This window comes from Staurois parvus, unplaced genomic scaffold (genome assembly GCF_062004578.1).
Source record: "Staurois parvus isolate SC_StPar_1 unplaced genomic scaffold, SC_StPar_1.0 ptg000385l, whole genome shotgun sequence".
Taxonomy (NCBI): domain Eukaryota; kingdom Metazoa; phylum Chordata; class Amphibia; order Anura; family Ranidae; genus Staurois; species Staurois parvus.
Genome location: NW_028318181.1, coordinates 1,336,257 through 1,342,256, shown reverse-complemented (window position 1 = coordinate 1,342,256; position 6,000 = coordinate 1,336,257). Strand labels below are relative to the sequence as shown.

The 6,000-nt window shown below is 44.0% G+C and overlaps 1 long non-coding RNA gene across 1 annotated transcript in view; it reads left to right on the top strand.

Moving 5' to 3' along the window:
- Window positions 1–1,150: 1,150 nt before the first annotated feature.
- The window catches only part of LOC149455892 (uncharacterized), a 115,931-nt gene continuing 111,081 nt past the window's right edge, over window positions 1,151–6,000 (top strand). Inside the window, exon 1 of the long non-coding RNA XR_016314006.1 lies at window positions 1,151–1,221. This is a non-coding gene — a long non-coding RNA (uncharacterized LOC149455892). The remainder of the gene's footprint in view (window positions 1,222–6,000) is intronic.

The window sequence follows — 6,000 nt, the reverse complement described above, 5'->3', positions numbered from 1 at the left end:
ACACCCCACCCGAGAGAGCCTTCCACTACCACCGCCCCATATGCATGGCAACCCCCCCCCTCCCACCTTGGCGAGAGAGGACCTCTACAGCTCCAGACATCCCAGGAACAAGAGTCAGGCTCTGCATACACCATCAAGCAGCCTGCAGCCTCTCTCAGATCCCACCTGGTCCCCATGCTGCGTTTGTCCTTTCTTCCATCCCTTCTATCGGGGGGGGGCAGCGCTGCCCCCCTGAAAAATGCCTCTGCCCCCCTGAAAAATGCCTCTGCCCCCCTGAACAATATGCCGCCCTAGGCAAATGTCTTGTTTGCCTTGTGGTAAATATGCCCCTGATTGTATATAGTAAAAGAAAAGATTTATCCTTCTCAACCAGGGTTCATTTAGCAGTGTCAATATGCATCAGTTCACTTGATTTTAATTGTATACCAAATTTGCCTGTCTACATTTATTTAAGGAAATATATTGCTTTTATTTAATACAAGGGTCATTGTGCTCAGGAACATTGCTATAGAGATTGTAGACGGGGAAGAATAAGTAAAGTTTGATCTGGGCTTTACATACAAAACTGTTAATACACAGAATTTTTCTGAAGCTAAATTATAGGGAAAAAAACCCATACAGTGGGGCTCCCCCAGCATTACAAGGAATGAATATTCATTTCCTCTAGGGCAGGGGTCTCCCAACTTTCTAAACAAAGGGCCATTTTAAAGTCCTTTGGGTTTCAGGGGGGCCAGGCTGTGACCAGTGTGAGCAAAAAATGCCCTGGCGTCAGTGGGAGTAAACAATGCCCCATCATTGGTTTTAGTAGGAGGAATAGTGCCTCATCATTGGTATCAGTGGGAGGAATAATGCCCCATCGATGGTGTCAGTGGGAGGAATGGTGCCCCATCGTTGGTGTCAGTTGGAGGAACAGTGTCCCTAGGGCCGGATAAAAGCAAGCAAAGGAACGCATTTTGCCCCTGGGCCACAGTAAAGAGACCACTGCTCTAGGGGAAACAGAAAAAGCAACTTTATTTTATACCTCACTTCCCCAGCAGGCAGCGCTCTTCTTCTTTCTTCAAAACTCCAGGTTGTGGGCACGCTCTTGGCATCCCCACAATGTTGGGTGTGCATTGTATATAATGATGTTAGAGTGCCTGCAACCGATGGCAAAGCAAAGAGAAGAAACTTTATGGAACCAGTCATGCTGCTGCAAGGAAGCCTGTAGGAGCAAGGACTAAGGTAAGTTGTTTTCAAACTTGTTTTCAACAGTAGGTATTTCAGTGATGCAGCAACAGGGACAGCACAGATGGCAGCCATTAGCAGCTCCACAGGTCTAGGTGGACCTGGTTCTGACCCTGCCCCAAGAATACTGCTACTCTTTCCCACACAGCACCAAAAAAGAGTAGTGCTTACCCTGAAGGAACCACTTGATGGGCCGGGTCCTCTGTTCTTGTGCCATGACTCTACACATAGCCCTGTTCTCTAACACACTTGGCTGGGCGGAGATGTAGATGCAGAAACCTGGGTGAATATAGATATACATTTATCACCGAATACACCAGAAAATGACAACAGAATGTTTGAAAAAGTGGTATAGTATATTGCTACAAGCACAAGCAAGAAAAGGCTATACAGTGATAACTCAGCAAACAAAGGTTATTCGGGCTTGGTTCACAGTTAAATGGTATAACACAGCAGTCAGCAATAAAACAACCACAGGTGGCAGTGCTGTAGTATGTAACCAATATAACAAACAGGCTGAAAACAATGGAAGCTTAAAGTGTTACTAAACCCAGGACCTTGCATTCACTATATACGGTCTTCCACATTGCGCAGAACATGGAAATGCAATTACCTTTGTAAATATAAACTGCTAAATACCTTTCTCATCAGCAGTATATAGCAGTCTTGTGACTTCTATCAGTGTCAGTGGAGCACTGGTTAATCTTGTAGGAGGAGTTTTTATTCTCCTCTGACAGTCCTATGAGGCTGCATGACCCTTGACCCTCTGTCTGGAGATTGCTGATTGGCTCTGTAACAATCACATGCATCCCCCCCAAAGAAAAAACTCTCTAGCAATACATACCGAACAGAGCATGTGCAGACTTGCCACTGCTGCTCTGTACTATGGCAGATGGGTTGGGGACAGTAAGAGAAGGGGAGGATCTGAAAAGACAGGATCAAACAGCCTTATCACACAATGTGGAGGATTAACCCCTTGGGTTCCACAGTGAGTCTAACAAGCATGCTTTACCGCATATACAGACTTATTATACTGTTGTGAGTTTAGTAACACTTTAATAGTCCACCTCTTACTTGAACTTACACAGACTTAAGTTTTAGGTGGAGGGACCTATAAGTGTCCATCACAGTAACAGTCAACATGTGTTCGACTTTCTACTTGCCAGCTCATTGGGGCCCAAAACCTTGCGATGGAGAGCTCAGGGTACTGTCCCATTAAGGGTTGGTGCATGCAATGGTCAAATGTTCCTAGCTGGCAAACCTTTCCCCCTGCTACTATCTGCAGTATTTGGTTGGTCAGTGGCTGCTCACAACTCCTCTGAAAAAAGAAACTTCTCCATTCAGCTGCCAAGTAAAGAGGTCTCTCTCAGTCTCTGGTGGTGTCCTTCAACCTCCGAGATAGTGTCTGCCTCACCTCCACTGCTCACAGATAGGAATCACACACCCTTTGCCTCTGCTGCTCTCAGCTGGCTTTTGTGTCTATCCCAGGCCTGGTTTCCCTGCAGAAAGGGAGCCTTCCTCCTCTCTGAGCCTGGGAAAACCTCTACTGCTCCTCCTCTTTGATGTCCCTCTCCTGGGAATTGTAGTCCAAAGTCAACCTGCAGTCCCTGAATGAAATACACTTCCCACAATCCTCCATGTTTACTCTCCAGAGTATTAGGCAGTTCATATCCTCACTTCCCACCTAGAGGATGGAGGGCAGTTGAATATCGGCTGCTTTGTGTAATGTACAGCAGTCTTTCCTTATAGCAATGCCGGTGTACTAGTCTCCGGGACCAACACCATCACAAAGTCCCCTTTCTCCAGCTGGAACTGTGGACCTCGCTGCAAGAACATAACTACATTGCATTTAACTGGACACATCTTGAGGCTCACAGCATTTGTATGTACAGCTATGCTTCTTTATAAATAGCTGGTATTATGCAGTCACGATTGACTTATTACGGGTATTTATAGAGCGCCGACATTTTACGCAACACTATCCATGTTGTACATGCAAAAGCTGAAGGAGCTTACAATCTAAGGTCCTGACCTCACATGCACACAGATGTTAGTGCCAATTTATGGAATTATTATGGAATTATGGAAACCCACACATGTAAACTCCATGCAGATAGTTTCCTGACCGGGATTCAAACCAGGGACCGTGGTGCTGCAAGGCAGCAGTGCTGACTACTAAATCACTGTGCTGTGTGATGCATTGGGTCTGAGCGATATCTACTTATCTGCACCTGATTTCCCAGTTTCACATGACTTATTGCTGTTTCCCAGTGGACAGTTCCCATTACTATACACGTCTAGTTGATGAAGTGTCGGCATTACTGTATTATTCTAGATGAGAGGATATTCCTGTAGCTTTCTATAGAAATGGGTACTGTGGCTGATGACAGCAACTCCCAGATGTAGCTAATAAATACCGTTCGGAGAAGGAGGCATTGATCTGTGCTGTATGCAGTATGTGTGAAGTGGTGTGATGTGTTCTAAGCAAGGCTGTGCTTCCCTGCTTGCTTCACATGATAATTTGCTGGCTCTGCAGCCAAGAAGTGCATCCAGGCATAAAAGAAAAGCAGATTCTGAATGTAACAGATATGACAGGGATAGTACTCTAGTCTGGCAAAAAGCAGATTCACATTGTTTGCAGTCTCACAGAATGAGATGAGTGCTAGACTGCTAGGTAACACAAACTGGAATAATAGCAGCAATAATTTGTCAAATATGGCTGTGCACCATGCCGTGTCTGGATGAACAGTTTTCACTTCAATATCACTTGATATTCTAGTTTGGCGGACTAACTTATAAAATTCCAAGTACGTGAAAATAGGTGCTACTACCTCCCAATATTATAATGCGGCTTTATCACCGGTGCTGTGACAGAGGCAGCTGACTCCTCATCCACACCATCTGTATAAGCAAAGAAAAGCTGGGATTCCAATGTATACTCTGCAATCTTGTGTTTATTGGTGGGTAACAGATGCCACAAATCTCAATGTGTTTCATCCAAACTGGCCTTATTCATGACAGTATAACATTCACCTTTTGCTGAGAAATATGCGGTTTTAGGATAACAATAGGAAGCTACAGGAGCCATTAAAATGAACTTTATAGGCCCGTCAACTATGAGTATTTAAATAAATAAAAAAACAGCTTTTCCCTGACGAAGCCATGTGGTTGGTGGTGTAACGTGTGGGGCGGTGCCTAGTGACATCATTGCCGGCTTTTAACAGAGCAGGAGTTTTGAAATTCAAATCGCTATATTACTGCTTTTATCATGTGAGTGACACTCTGGAATTATTTTATGTGGAATAAAAACAGTATTACACTATGGGAGATTTCCTCTGTTCTTTCTATATGTGGAGTTAAAGCGGAGTTCCACTCACCCTGTAAAAAAAGAAAAGTCAGCAGCTACAAAAACTGTAGCTGCTGACTTTTAAAAAACAGCCACTTACCTGTCCCTCGGTCCCGCGGTGTGTCCCCCGCAGCCCGTTTCACCGGCCGTTCTGTATTCCAGGAGGCCGGCATCTTCAGTGTGAGCACCCGGCTGTGATAGCTTCACAGCCGGGTACCCACTGCGCAAGCGAGAGTAGCGCTGCACTTCATGAATGGTACTATAGTCTTCTGGGACCTGTCACGTGTCCCAAAAGACTACAGGGGGGAGGGAGGACACCTTCCATTTCCGAACGCCTAGGCAATCGGACCAGAAGTGGGAGTGGGTACCTGTCAAATTCGTGTACCCGCTATCCCCCCCCCCCAAGGTGCCAATCCTTAATGGGGAGCGGGGGAGCAGTCCTTAAAGCGGAACTTCCCCTTTTGGGTGGAGCTCCGCTTTAAGCTGAGAAGAGTCCCATTTGTACTGTCATTGAAGGTATGCCTGTCATCAGCTCTCTGCTGCCATCTAGAGCATCGTTTTGAACTACCATGCTTGGTTGACCTATATTAATTTATGGGTCCAAGGTAGGAGGTAAGCGGCTATCCATATATATATGTTTAGGTGGAGGAACATTGAGTTAAGGTGGAGCACTGTGTTTTTCAACTAGACTTTATTTATCTGGAGCACATCATAGTGATTCTTCACTATTCAAGAACCTTATTTGATTTTCACAATTCAAGCACTTTATATATATATTTATATTTCATATTTTGATTGAACTATCACATTTGAATCTGTTTATGGACTATTATGTCTATATGAGTTAGCGCAACACTATTTATGTATGTCAACTATGAGTATTGTTCATCCAGTTCTCTCCAGATCTTCATGCCCAAAACCCTGAAGAAAAACTGATCTAAATGCACTGGAATGGATGAAAATGTAGATCTTTCAAGACTGGCAGGTTGACCTCTTAAACCAGAATCACAGTTTAAAAAAAAATGTTTAGAGGACAGCTTTGGCAATAATACATTTAACCCTTTTTCTGCTAGAGCCGCTTTTGTTTTTTTTGTGTTTTTTGCACGCATGTTTAAAAACTCATTTTAGGCCTGAAGATTAGTTAAAACCCCCAACATCTATCTAGTACCTTATTCCCTTATTTATCTTATCAAAATACTTTTTAGATATTTAGCACCCTGCACTGATATCTTGACTATTCTAAATGGTTATTATACGGCATGCAACTCCCCGTAATGTCCTAAAATAGTCAATCTTAGACTGTTAGTCTTCAGGCATATCTCCATTTTGGTAACTTATGGGTTTAAATTGTTTCAATTTGTGCTTTATTTTTATTTCTTATGGCTACCTGTGGTCCTGGACCGAACATTTTCCCTACCCACTTGTTATTC